This window comes from Lutjanus erythropterus, chromosome 1, assembly GCF_056507025.1.
Source record: "Lutjanus erythropterus isolate fLutEry1 chromosome 1, fLutEry1.hap2, whole genome shotgun sequence".
NCBI lineage: Eukaryota > Metazoa > Chordata > Actinopteri > Lutjaniformes > Lutjanidae > Lutjanus > Lutjanus erythropterus.
The window spans coordinates 25,398,534-25,414,319 of NC_139317.1; positions in this window are offsets into that span (position 1 = coordinate 25,398,534).

The following is a 15,786-nucleotide window of genomic DNA, read 5'->3' on the forward strand; positions in this document are numbered from 1 at the left end:
AGCCCAATATTGGCCTGATATGGGCCTATTAATGTTCCCTTTTTTTTTTTTTTACATAACATGATAATATGATTTAGATTTGGCACCACTGGGAACATTTATGGAGGACAAGAAATAAAGTTGTAAAGTCATATCAGTGCTGGACCATAATCCACATAGTAAAGTCAAATATTCACTGTCAGCCACCATATTTGTAATGAGTAAATTTTTCTGCTCTACAATCAGTATCGGTCTCAAAAATCCCATATCGGTCAGGCTCTAACACTAACCGCATGTTATCATCACCAAACAGAGCATCACTCTATCACACTACACCTTATACTGTAGTCTGCTGCTGAATGATTGTGCACTTTGCTAATTGTATTACCTGTGTTTAATTGCATTTTATTGTATTCTTATTGTTACTTGTATTTTTATAGTTCATAATGCTTATTTTTATACTTTCTGTAACTTTTATCACTACAATCTTTTATTCTTGTCTACTTATTCTTTATAAATGGTGTGGATCTTAATACAAAGCACCATTTGAGGACAAACTTGATAATAAAACTCTTGAATCTTGACTCTTGAGAACAAGAAGTGTGTGTCTTTACTTATATATATATATTTCTTTAATTTAAGTAAATCTGTCACCAAACTCTGTGTTTAATGGATCCTTCTGTGACTCTCCCTTTCTTCCATTTTTTCTCTGTTAAAAGTTTTTTGGGTGAGTTTTTCCTTACTCTTTTGAGGTATCCAGGACATGGGATGTCACACATTGTACAGATTGTAAAGCTCCCTGAGGCAAATTATAATTTGTGATATAGGGCTATATAAATACAATTTGACTTGATTTGTATGTGTGTGTGTGTGTGTGTGTGTGTGTGTGTGTGTGTGTGTGTGTGTGTGTGTGTGTGTGTGTGTGTAAATGTAGGTGAAAAGTGGTATTAAGTGGTGAATAAATTAATTAAAAGGATGGACACAGAAGTGTGGAGATGGAGTTGGTTGGGGAGGAAAAGACAGGAAGTTGAGTGTGTGTGTGTGTGTGTGTGTGTGTGTGTGTGTGTGTGTGTGTGTGTGTGTGTGTGTGTGTGTGTGTGTGTCTGTGTGTGAGGATGATGAATGTGAAATTCTTGGTGTTCCCAGGGTCTGGGTGGTGTTTGAAAGGCCTGAGGGGGAGGGAGGGGTTTGCCTGTGCCCAGCTGTTGGGGGGAACCTGAGTCTCTCTCTCTGTTTCTGACAGGCTGTCCTTTTCACCAGCACATAGCCGGGCCATCCAGCCTGCTGCCATAACAACGCCACAGCCCTTCTATCATAGTAACGCCATGCAGTCACTGCAGAGCACGAGGGGGGACAGGGAGGGACAAGGAGGAGTTGGCGGGGAGGACAACAGAAGTGAATGAAGAGTCAAGACATTCCTCCCCCTGTGAACTTGAACTTGACTGACAGTCTGAACGACTGGCGGGGCAGAATGGAAATCCATTCCTCTGAGACGTTGTTCTGTGATTTAGTTCCCAGCATACTTTTATTTGTTATGTTGAAATCTGTTGTGTAAATGTTTTATCATCACAAGTCCACATTGATTTGTAGCTTATTTTTTGTTTTATTTATTTTATATTAAATACATAATGAAAAATAAAAAGTTTCATTGCAATTTCACTGTAACATGCAGGAATTAAAACTGAATCAACGAATCTTTTCTCATTAACTTCCGAACTTAAAAACATGAGTTTTTCTAACTTGAAGTCTTTTGATTTCAAATGATGAGTTGAATTAATGTACTGTACAGAATTCAATCAACTCATTAAATTAAGTTTCTAAAGAAATGTGATCAGCATAGTAGCAGACTTCCCAGAATGCACTGCCTCACTTAAAATTTTCCTGAAGCTTTTATTTATTTATTTATTTTTATAGTTTTAAGAAAACATAAATGATGAAAACTTGCTGTGTGTCCCTCTAATACAATTTAAGATAAGTCATAGCTGTTTGTGGTTGCTAGTTAATCAAAAGCTAACAAATTCTAATAAATATTAAATATTAGAAATGTTCATCAGTGTGACTGAAAAGCTGCTGGTTCAACTAGATTATGTTTAACTGAATTAATATCAAGTTTATCTGAAAAGTGTATTTGTTATGAATCATTACAAAATTACCTCAACTTCTCTTTTCAGATTTAGTTAACTTTGGTAAGACAGCCTGAACACAAACTTTATAAAGTTAAAACAAATAGTTTGTTTTTACAGTGACATTATTATAAATTATTTTGTTATATTGAAATTAAAAATTAAGCAACAAATGTTAGGAAAAGAAATTATAGAAAAAAATTGTAATCTATGCTAATACATATAAATAGTATGTCACTTCTGTGTAATAATAATGATGGTTGTACTACTAGTAATAAGAATGATTTATTTTTTCCTATTACTATATTATTATCACAGATCTAATAGTATGTAGTCTAGTGGCATATTCTTTTATACATAGATGGGTATTTTACTACACATTATTAGCTGCAATAACAATGTGTTAACTGCAGCTTAATAATAATGATATCTAATATTTCCAGCCGTCAGTGTTTATCTCCTATCTGCCTCTGAGTCACTGTGACGTGCTTGTTCGCTGCAGCCTAAAGCCGATGAATGGCGACTGGTCCACATCAGGGGTCTTAGCTGCTCAGACCCACTCGACCATGGGAAAAAAGGAGCTGTGAAAGGTCCCCTGTCGCTGTTACAAAGCCAAGAACAAGCCATAGCAGGATAATCGTGTGTATCCCCAGATTAAGACAGGATCGCAGCTGCGGTGTCCTTGTGGGAGGGAGAGGAGGCTGCAGGGACGTAAAAAACATACAATGTCCTCCTGCCTTCAGGAGAGCTAAGGGTTGTTCCTGCTCTACACAGGTTCTGATGCTGAGACGTGAAGCTGTATGGACAAGGACAAACATGCCTGGGTCTTCCTCCTTTGTAGTCTCACAACGGTTCTTAGAAAGGATGAGACTTGGCAATGATGGTTTACAGCTTTCCATCACTGGTTTAATTCTAATCTGTGTCTGATCTCTGTGTTATAAAGTCTTTTTCTTTGCTAAAATTCAAGTTCAAGATAATCTAATCCCCCAGAATTTTCTCATTTACACTAGTAATCATTTTAAGCAGGTTCAACTTAAAAACAAAAGTTCATCTGCTGCTTTAAAAATGTGAGTCGACTGAACTTAAATAATTAGTTATCTGATTTTCTTTTGAAATTTAATTTGAGTTGAGGTTGAGTGAACTCACAGCAGAGCATTTACTCAACTCATCTGTTCAAGTAAGAAGACTTCAAGTGGCTCATGTTCATAAGTTCTGAAGTGGTTTGAAAATAAAAACTAAAACTTTTAGTTAACTTAACTTGAAATGAATAAAACCTAGATATTTATGCTAAGTTAATTTTAAAAAATATTAGCTGATTCCACTAAATTCCTGTATATTTTTTTTTACAGTGCCACACCTTACAGTACAGTGAAATCAGCATATTCATGTGTTGGGCTGTCTTTTGCTGATACTACCAGTTAGTTTTCCTATATCACGCTACTCTTCTATAAGTTTTAAAATCCCCTGAGCTTTTAAATCCTCTCCTCCCTTATGCGTATATTTCAATACCAGAAGAAGTATCTATTTAGTGTATTGTACCCTGAAAGAAGGTTATATGTCTTCTGCTTTCAGACGCTGTGTGAAGTTTGATGTATATCCTTTAGATTTAGAGATTTTCATTATTGTCTTGCTGGACAGAACTTGTGTTATTTATTTAGTTTAGTTCAGTTTTGTTTTGTGAATATTTGGACAAGTGTGGGTTGTTTATGACTAAAACAAACTAAATGTTAGGGATGACTTGCCTACATCTTTGCAAACAGGATAACTGCTCAGACTTGGCAGAGAATTGTGCTCCATTGAGTTCTCTCCACTAATATCAATCAAGTAGGATCTACAATTGACACAATGGCCACAGTCTCTTTCATTAACATTAGCTCTGGCATGAGACCACACGCTCATAGACACACGCCCTGTGAGAGAGTCACTCGCAGACATTAAGAGGCAGGAGGACAAAGGGACAACTTTTCCAGGAGACACTCTTATGGCTGCGGTGCTAATGCAGGCATCTGCCACTGTCTGGTCTGGTGCGACGTTCCCACATCATCGCCCACAGGGTTTACTGCAGCGAACCAACCCCTCACATGCACAATGTTGGGAAAAAGAAGTGGCGGACCTTTGTCAAGTGCTCCTTTCACAAAGCAGCCATTGTGGAGTGAAGCCAGGATCAGAATGATAATGTGGACTCTGGCTACTGTTTACCAACACGGTCTCCTGCAGCTGCAGTGCACAGCCGCGACCTGCAGCCTCTGAGAGGGCTGCACTGTGTTTGTGCATCACGTAATACTTTACATGTGTGCAGCTGTATATCAGGTGCACGTCACTGTGTGTACATCCATTTTTGGCTACGAATAAAATGTCAGTTTTTCCTTCAGAAATAATTTTCAGTAATCTCTTTAAATGTGTAAGAAATAATTTTCACATTACACATTACAGACATTTACAAATGTGATTATTTATCCTAATAATTAGCTATCAGACCATAACAATATTTTTTTCTGACACTAAAACAAACATTATATGTAAATCTATATTTTCAGAAACATTGTTTAATTCTCCTCTGATGGCTTTTAATTAAATGAATCAATCAGAAATGTTTGAATCTATGAAATGCTTTTTTTTTTTTCAATCAAGCTAATAATAATGGTGGTTTCCACATGTGCTGCTCTGTGTTGGCAGTCTTACAGTATTTCTCTGTATGAGCTCATATTATCACCCAGCTTCACACCTGCCCCTCCCCCCCAGCTGCTGGTCTAATTACAGCCTGGTGTCTAATAAAGGAACAGTTCCCCCTTTTATTTTCCAAGCCTGACTGTTAAAACCAGCACTTGTCTTTGTCCTGATGAGAAAACAACAACCTTTAAACACAGACTGTTGCAGAAAACTCAGGCGTCGTGCCAACAGCATTATAAGGCAGATCTTAAAACACAGTGGAGTTATTTATGAGAACAGGAGCATGGTTTGACTTTTTTTTTTTAACTCAATCATCTCATTATCAATAACCACTTTTTGCAACATTTGATCATTTTGAATTAGACAAACAGGTTAAATTCAACAAATTCTGTATTTAATGTGAGTTTGGTTGTTCTGTTCTCTATACATCTATTTCATGTCTGTCCCTCCTCTCCTTAATGTTTCTTTTATTTTCATTCCTTGTTTACATGTTGGGGATTTTTTTCTTATGTGACCTAAAGTCCCCTGTCGTAAACTGTGATTTGTGATATTTGGCTAGATAAATAAAATTGAACATGGCTGACTTTAAGACAAAATGAAATGAATAAAGGATTCAATACTTGCCCACCAGGATTTAAGTAAATTTAGAGAGAGACTTTAAACTATTTTCTTTTATGTTTAAAAAAAAGAAAATGAACAACTGACTATTATTATACAAATTTTGTTGTCTAGTAAAAATGTCCAGGACAGGTGGGATGGTGGCAGGGGGACACATGCTATCTTTATGGGGTCTTTCAGGTTAACTATAGGTTAGTACTATTACTAAATCATGGTTTAAAGTATGTCTAGAATATGGGTGATTGTTGTTAAGTACTATGCTAAACCATGTCTCTGTTTTTACTAATTTTTTACTGATAGACCAATATAAATTCTGCAGAGCACATTATTGTCATTAAGCTGTCTGGAGAATGCCACTTTGCAAGTCCCTGGTGGTTTTTAGGCCATTCTCCTTCACATTCCCTCATAACTATTATATACTACCTTTTAAAAAGTCTATATGTGCAAATAAACAAATGAAACACAATTTTCCTTTTAGGCAATAGACTTGTTCTCCTTTTAGGCCTCTATGGACACAGCATCTAAAAAAAATCAGCTTCAGGTTTCATTTAAAGATGACTCATAATATATAATTTCACGTACTGCACCTTTATAAAAATATTTAATGCCAATAGAATTGTGCCATAAATGATGAACTGCACATTTCCTCCGACCATAATTTAAATATGCATATAGAGGTGCAGACAGACAGATAACAGACAGCGGCTGTTTGGGTGGATGGAGGGCCACGCTGCTGGGTGCTGCTGCGCCTTTAAATACTCTCTCTGCTCCCCTCGTTTCTATGCAATTATGTTAATATGCAGAGCTTGTCTGCCTCCTATTCATTATCGGCTGGAGTTGCGTGATTGTTTCCTTTATTTTCCACCTTTGTCAGGCCAGTCTTGGTTTTTTGGCAGGCCTGCTTTTATCCCACACAGCCATGGTGAGAACGGCGGGGAGACCAACAGAGAGCGCTCATGTCGGAGAAAAAGACTTAATGCAAGAAGCGTTTATGTTTGCATCAGCAGCGCATTATTGTCCTGTGTGAGGTTATTCTCTCTTTATCAACACTGCGGAGAAAACAGGCCGGTAGCTATGTAAGTAGCCCGTATCTCCAGGCTGAATTTGTAAAATAAACCATCTTTATTCTTTTTTATTTTTCGTTCTGCATATTTAAGAGTATTGAACTGTAAGTCCACTTGACACAATTAAGCAGGCTAATGGTCCAAAATGATCCAAACATCAGTGCATCTCTGTTCAACAACATCACGATAAAAAACACAGATGAAGCACTTAAGAAATAAAGCAAGGAGGAAGCAGCTGTTGTTAATATACACAAATGTATTGGTGGTAAAGGTGAGAAACTGATTTACAAATAACAGAATAATTGAGAGATGTTTTAAATAAATGAGGGAAGATTGCATTTTTTTTCTCTGCTGTATTTCTTCATTAATTAGCCCTTGAGTTATGCTAAATGCTAATACGATAGGCCCACCTCTGTAATCCTGGTTCTGACTTCTTCACTATAATTCATGTTGAGTGATGAATTAACGAAAACGTGTCTCACTGTTTCCTCCACTCTCTTACTCATCCCCGAGCTTTGATGGAGAATTTATTGAGTTAAAATAGCAATAATAACGATAATCTGATTTCTTTCATTGTTCTTGGAACACGTGGTTGTTTCTCTACCCAGTACACCAAAATGATAAATAATAATTAATACATTAATTAACATGGGCTGAAGGTCTATAAGATTTTTACCAGAGCAGCAGAATTACAGAATAAAGGCCTGTTGTTGTTTTGGCCTTAAATTCTGTGTCAAAAGAGAGAGAGAGAAAGAGAGAGAGAGAGAGAGAGAGACAGCTCTCAGAAAGGAGCTTCATGTAAGGGCCTTATTTAAGCCCTAATAAGACTTATTTTAATAACTTTTATTCTAATGTTAAGCTAACAATATTTTATACTATTGATGATTCATTTTGAAATGTGGTATTTCTTTTTAAAGGAAACTATAACAAAGATTATACAGATGCATTTAAAAGCATATTAGTGATATTTTTTTATTTGTGCATTTTTTAAACTGCCTAGATTTGTTTCTCCATTTGCTATTATTTGTGATTATGTGGGCAGAGTCTATCATGAGGGGTATATGGTGATACTGGATCTGACAGATATTCTTAATTGTTTTTAATGACTTTACGATATCCAGAGTTTGGAAAAAGACATGTGACTAATTAGATTCTGCGAATGCATTTATTTATTTTTTCTGTTGTACTTTCTATAAAACAGGCATGTAAGCAAAAATATTTTATCTTGTAGAATCTGAATCAGGTTTTCAATTAAGGCTGCACAATTAACTGAAATGTTATTGAAATCACAGTATGATCAAGTGCAAAATCCAAATTGCAGAAGCTGCAAGTTTTAATAAAAAAACAAAAAAAAAAAACAAGTGTGACAAAACAGCATTATAGTTGAGTACTGTAGTGCTGCAGAGATGTCCTGGCTTACAAATCTTGTTCTCCAGATGTCAGAAAACATGTTTGTTTGGTACAAATGTCACATCATCATGATTTAATTTTTTTTTTTCACTGAAATTAAAATTATGAAGCATTTCCACTGATTGTGAATCATTTCACAGTCACAACATCTGTTGAAGTAATCACAATAAGATTTTTTTCATCATATTGTGCAGCTTTAGTTCGTGTGAGCTGTCTAGTGTTTGCTTATCAAAGGTTAAGTGCAACACAAAGTGTTGTTCCTGTAAACTTGACTTGACTAATTAGACTCACAGGACTTTCCACCTGATTATTTCCTCACTCGTGACATTACTGGGGTCTCAGAGGTGTCAGGTGTGCAGGAATGTTCCTGCAGCAGCTTTAATGTAATCAAATGTCATGAGTTCGTCTACCAGTGAATCACTGATTTATTCATCCACTGTTCAATTACAGTAGCACTGACTCATTGATTGGCCTTTAAAAGGTCTCTGTAATGTGACCTCACTAATGAGCTTCATCTGGATCACACCAGAGTGGAGACGTGCAGTAAGACTAAAGACAGGAAGGCTTAAAGACAGGCTGATTAGGGTCTGATAGACAGCTAACGATGGACCAATTAATGCAGCCCTGCTTTGTGCCAACACAACCATTTTAGAGGCAGCAGGGAGACTCCGTCAAGATGGCTTCCTTATAGACAACATGATGTTCTGGCAGTGAGCTCTAACCTGCACAGTCCGACATGTGTCTTCACCACGGGAGAAGGCCTCTGTCTCAGAGTAAAGATGTCACGACGGGCCCCATTTAGATTCAGGAAAATATCATTATTTCCAATTGCTTTTTCAACAGCTAGTGTAAAATTGTTGCCAATATATAACTGCTGTTTAATCTGTCTCTGTGTTAAATACTGCCTGAAATGACATTAAAATTTTCTCTGTCATTCAAACAAAATTCTGTCTTTTGTTTGATTAAAAAAATCATTGCAATAATAATTATATTATAACAATTAGGCCTTTTAATATCACCAAAGGGGAATGTTTTAGCTCTTCTAAATATTTTCCTTGTGAGCTAGGCTTAACTGGACACTTTCGTTTTCTTTCCTGTACTTCGATCATTTTGATCAGCTTTTTCTCTGTGTTTAGGTAAGGTATTTTATTTTTTGTTAATATGCAGGACTTAAGTCAAGGGACGTCACGGGTGTTTAAAGTCTGCAGCCTGGCTGTCGGTCCGGTTAGTTCATTGGGATTCTACAAAATCGAAAATGTGATACTTACAAAGTTATGCACCTATGGGGCCACATATATTGTATTCTTCACTCACTTAACATCATTTTCAGCATCATGGTTAACAGCAGCAAAACTGTGGGGGCATCTGTTTTACTACAATTATTAAGGGCATTTAAGATTACATTCAGAGAGTTTTTCAAATGAAAAACAATTTATATTTCAATTTATTATAGAAATTAAGATGATTCAAGTTATACTATCTATGAGTTTCTCAAAGCAACTGGCACACTAAGAATGAGATAACTTTGTAAATGTATTTAATGGTTCAACAGTTATTGAGCTAAAAAACACTCCACAGTATGTCCTGTGAGTCTGTGTTTAAAGGAAGTGCAGGGCAGAGACATTTGTGTGCGTTTGACTACGTTCATGTACAGCAGGGGTCCTTTTTAGATTTTTAACATAACATTGTATATTTTCAATATAAAAGAGAAAGTGTCTGATTTTCCAAAATTATTTCCATATTCCCATAACAGATTACATAAATATCCCTCTGTAAAATTAGTTCTGTCTTTTGGCAAGGGAAATCTCACAGAAATAATAAAAAAAAAAACCCAACATAATAATTATTAAAATTATTATTGGTATCTGAAAGGCTCAACAAGAGAATAAGATATTTTGGAATAAGATATTTACTATACCACCAAGGAATTCTCAAAGCACATCAAATTGTACACAGAAACTGATATAATAATAAACTGAAATAAAAAGACACGCATTCGATCTTTTTGCCTTTGTCATTGTCACTAGAGCTGCAACTAATGATTATTTTCATTATCGATTAATCTAAACAGTTTGTAAAATATGAAAAAATGCCCCAAACTATTCCCCACAGCCCATGATGTCATCAAATTGCTTATTTTATCAGATAAACAATACAAAATGCAAAGATGTTCAATTTACTATCACATAATATTAAGATACAAACAAATCCTTAGAAATGAGGAACAGGAACAAGTGTTCCATTTTTGAACAATTAATTAAATATTTAAATAGCTGCTTGTTTTTCTGATGATTGACTACATCAGCTAATGTTGTTGCAGCTCTAACTGTTACAATAAAACCCCATTAGTCTTTATTCTTATGTTCAGATTTAAAAAATGTATTACTTTTAAATAACCTACCTGAAAAGACGTCATGTCCTCCTGTGTGCCTGTGTTTTTCTTTTTATTTAATCTCATTAATGCAGGGAGTTGAGGGCTTGGAGGTCATTCCTACTTTCGGTTATCTAGCTTTATGACGGATGATTAACACTCATACAGCTAGATAACCAAAGACAGGAACGGGCACCTCTGTTTGCTGCAACAGCAAAAGGTAAGTCTGAAGCTTCCTGAGAACAAAGAAAATTAATATGGAGTTAAAGCATTAATGCCTAATTACAGGCTTAATTTAACACTTCAGGGGCTTCAACTGACAATAAAAAACTTTAATACCTCAACCTTGAAATTTATTCCATAACTTTTCCATAGCCAACTGAAATCGTATTTTTAAAGCTTTCAAATCAAGTATAAATTATTAACACACACAGTTAAAACCTTTAAAATATATTCTCTCTCTGGCACAAACAGATCTCAAGTATATGTGTAATAATTGTAATTAAGTCTAATTTTAGGCAGTAGAAGTACTGAATAACTATATGAAAAAAAGTGAGGCCACTGAAAAAAGAGAACTGTTGGACCAACTTAAAATAACTTAACCAGTAACTGGAAACTCAACTGGTTTGAAAAAAGCTTGATTAATTTGTGTATTACCAACTGAAGCAATTTTTTAAGTTGTTTAACTTTTTTAGTCTCATTGTACACCAAACAAAAGACATTTGTTCTCAAATATGCTTTCAAAACAAACTAACAGGTTAAATTAACACAACTGTTCTGACAAGTTTTGAAAGAACTTTTTTCTGTGTGTGTTACAAATTGAAATGTCTTATTTTAAGTTGGTCAAACAATTCTGTTTTTCAGCACAGGCTGACATACTGTGCAGTATGTGGCTGTTTTAAGCAATTTGCCCGCTCTTATTTCACTTTACATTGCCAATTTAAAGTACATCTTATTAATTATCAGATATAACATGTAATCTGGCCTATATGAGCCTATAATTTAGACTCTGTATGACCTCCCACACTTTTCAAACAAACCCCCAAATCTTCCCCAAGAAAATTCCCCTGCACAGAAAACAGGGCTTTAACTTTTTAATTAACTCCACATGATATTTTCTCATCAAAGCCAATCGACCTCCACAGTAAAGATTGTGCTTAACAATGACTATAAACCTTCACAAATCTCTGGAATGTGGACATCACCAGGAGGCCTAAATGCTCATGCCTTCTAATATACTGAATTACATTTTTCATCAGTTTTTGCAGCTATAACTTGCTGCATTACTATTATTGATATAATTCTATTATAATGCTGTCATTGCGAGAGTGAATGCTGAACCTTACTACCACTTTTCTACACTTATGAATAGTTCATCCTCCAAATACATTTAATATTGTTGAAAAAACAGCCAACAATTCTTAAAACTGCAACATCACTGTGTCATATGATGCCCTTTATTTATATTAGGCCTATAATGTATTTAGCCTTTAATTTTCATACAGCAGTACAAAGACAGAAACATTAGGCATCAACATAAATATCATCATAGACATGCAATTCCTCTCGAGTATGATGTCATACATTTTTCTACAATTATAATCTATACGCTAATAACTCATAATAACCTCATGATGAACTCACGCTTTTCTTTGTCAGTACGTGTGACGTCAGGTGTTATAATTGGGGAGTAGGTGCACTGACAAGGCATGCGTCACTTTCTTTGTATATCTGGGAGAAACTCTCACACATGTATTTTTTATTATAATTACCATCATATCCTTTTATTAATTATCACATTCACAAGACAACAGACTTGAGACTGAGTCTATAGTTTTAGACAAGCAGGACAAATTCATAAAGCTCACACTGAAGGTGTGAAGTTGCCTTTAGTGATTCAGTATATTGGAGGGTTTGTGAGGCCTGTATACTCCAGCTTCATGGTCACAATAAACACAATAAATATGTCTTTCTCAAATGGGTCAAATATCAGATTAGAAATTTGATCCACGTGTAATTTTAATGCAATAAATGTGAATAAAGCCTAAACTACACACAGTAGCCTCTGACTTTATCTGTTGGTTGTGTTTTTGATGCTGGACCCTACTGGAAACATCAGACTTGAATATAACGTGATTAAATGATTGCAGACTCGCTATAACATCCTGTTCCTAAAGTATGTCCAACATAAGGCCGGCGTGCGTCTGCAGGCTGAGACTGAGATGCATTGATTGCATGAGATCTGTGGAAACTAATCAAGACCAAAAGACTCACTTTGGCATCGTGCATGGTTCCTCCTGCCGCCACGGAGACTAAAACATCCACATGTGGTGCTGCTGCTGATGATGAGGAGGGTCGGCAGCATCATCATCATCATCATCCGTGCAGCAGGAGTTTCAGTGCAGCCTCGGCTTGACGAACAGGTGAGCGCGTGGACCAGATCGATAAATCCCACACCGTGTGATATGGCTGTGGATCAGATGGATCACATATCCGTGTTGTGTTTGTATCCGTGATCAGGATCCACGTCCGCGCGCTGATCTCCGTCCGTGGGTGTGTGGTGGCCTCTCATCCGCAGTGTGTGTAAATGTGATTGTGTGTGTGTGTGTGTGTGTGTGTATGATTTCCTTCAGGATGTGTTGTGTCCCCTGTCAGAGCCTCCAGTGATCTCCTCTCACCTTCTCTCTGCCTTTTTCCCCCAATGCTTCCTCCCCCCCGGTCGAGGTGACGTCACACCGACAGCAAGTTGCTGACAGCCAATCAGACATATCCTCCCCCTGCGTGTATGTGCGAGTTTTGAGGGTGCGGGGGTGTGGTGCCACACATACTGGAATTATATTGTTGTTGGTTCGGAGCCAATTATTTTACAGATGTAACTGTTTGTCTGTGAGGGACAGGAGTTGCCCTTCATTAAATAATCATTTTATTTTTAATATTTTATATTATAGTATCCCAACTGTTCAGCATATTATAGTCTTATGGATTATGTCAGTAAATTAGGAAACAATTAATGAATTAAGTTTATATAAATAAGGGGATGTCATAATACTTAAAGGACCAGTGTGTAGGATTTGGTAGCATGTAAGGCTAAAATATGTTTAATATGTCCTTTTATGAACCCTCCCAACAGATCTGTCTCTTTCTTTGTTAATAAAAACAGTGGTTGACAGCCCCCAATTTTATGAAAGGATTCTTATTTTCAGGTGTTCATACACTAATGAAAATATAATTATAAATGTTATATTCAATATCTGTCATATCCTGCTCATAGAGCCCCATACATCTTACACACTGGATATTTAAAGGAGTAATATTTAAGAGTCTAAAAGTCAAAAGAGTACTGAAGTTCAAATAGCCAGTTGGAGCCATACATGATAAATCTAATGTACACTCCCCTCTCCTCCTCCTGAAACTCAAGGAAGCTCAGTCTGTCTGCAGGAACATTTCAGGAGCTCAAGATGAGCACAACATCGTAATTTGACAATAAAAAGTGACAGTGAGTCCCATAAGTTGATCAGCTGTTAATAACTGTTATTTATATGTCAGTATAAAGTTAGGTCCGTTATCCTGAAAACAAAAGCCTACTGCTTTGAAAATACACACTCTGGAGGCGGAGCTCAGTGACTGCCTGCCAAACTGTATTACAACATATTGCTCAGTTTGACCATTATAAGTATACACTCCTTCTGCAAGATTATTAAGGATTTCTTACGACTCATAAACAGACACGTACTCATTCAGCAAACATTCAGCATTAATTTTAACTGTAATGGCCCAGAACAGAAAATTCAAAGGTCACTGCGGCTGTAGAGTTGTAATGATTATATAGAGTTTGAGAATATCTGACTTTGGCAGTTATCCACATTGTGTTTCTGCTGTTGAACGTCCATTTTTCTGCAATGCCTGTTGCATTTTTCTTGAGTTTCGCAGCCACTGTATTCACCTACACACTTGAAGAGGGAGGGTGGGCTGAGTGGAATTCAGATGGTTGCAATTTACAACCTCACCACTAGATGCTACTAAATACTACACATTGGTCCTTTAAATTTATACTTAAACTTATTTATACTCACTGAACTACAAGTGTCTTTAATTTCAGTGTTAATAGGATGAAATGCATCTCTACAGTACAAGAAATGTGTAGCTGAAAACAACCCTGATTTAGTTGAGCTTTGGTTAAACTAAAAAAGCAATTGTTTAGTTGTTCTATGTAGATGTGGCACAGCGCAGAACCCTCCTAAGATACACTGAACCTCACCTCCTCTGTTACAGGAGTGTTCAGAGACCTGAAACCAGCCCTCTCCCTCAGATGAGCTGGATCATCTCTGTCCCAGAATCCCTTGCTGCTCTCTTGTTAAAACTATTTGGGCCTCATTCATCCTCCAAGCTCCCCTGCCCACTGCCAACACTGCCAGGCCTGTTTTGGAACTAGAATGATTTGAAGAACTAGATATTGTTTTTATTATTAGCCCATTACTTGATTTATCCATTACAAAACATTTTAATCACTGGTGTAATTATTTTTCCTCATCTATGGGATTCAATGAATTTATTGCTCACTTTTTTAAAATTCTGCTCGTTGTGCTCCAAAATGAGCAATAACACTTCTCTTATTTGAGTGTGAAGAACCCAAGTTTCAGTCAAGAGGTGGAAAAAAGCTGTTGCTAGACCCTGGTGGAGATGAGTGCAGATACACTGGACTCATGTGAAACACTGAGGATAGGCTGCCCTCTACTGCTCAGATGGTGTCCACACTTCACACCAATGGTTGATTTTCCCTGTAATCTGCGTTAAGAAGATGACCAGTTACATAAATATTCAGTCTTTCCTTTGCTAATTTGTCTTCCACTTTTATGTAACAGGACATAAAATGTTCATTATGTTCAGGTTTGACTGCTTGTTACATCAGGTTACATTAGGTCCCCTAAACTAGGGGATTTCAACATCTGTATTTGTTCACTCCTACTATCATTCTTTGGCTTACTTATATTTGGAAGATAATCATGTTCCAAGTTTTGGAACTACAGATCCTATAATGTAGGGACTTTGAGGATGTAAACACAAACCATAATGTCCTGAGTTACCTGTGAGTAATATCATGAGCCATTATGGAAAATTGTCATCAAGATATGCCAAATGAACTATTAGCAATTCCTTTTTGCAATGTACCCATGGATGTGGACCCATGTACAGACAGCTATCACTGGATTACTTTGATACTGTGGAAAATTTTCCATTAGGTTCTGTAGTTCTAAGGAGTGACAGATGATTCATTATACTGTAGATAAGTCTGCACTAAACTCTCTTTTTGCTGCTGCCATATATATGTCCTGCTTGTTTGTCCTGCTTTTTCTTTCTAGTTTTTAACAGCATGACCTGCTTTGTTGTTGCTTTGAAAAGACCTGTTTGGTTAATTCTGGCGTGTTTTTTTTAACCATGTGTCAATTTACACTGTCCTTTTTCTAAATAAAATTCCATATTCATGGTTGTTTATGGGTGACCATCATAGATAAAGATGTACTCTGAAAGTAGAAGTTATACTGAATCCAAG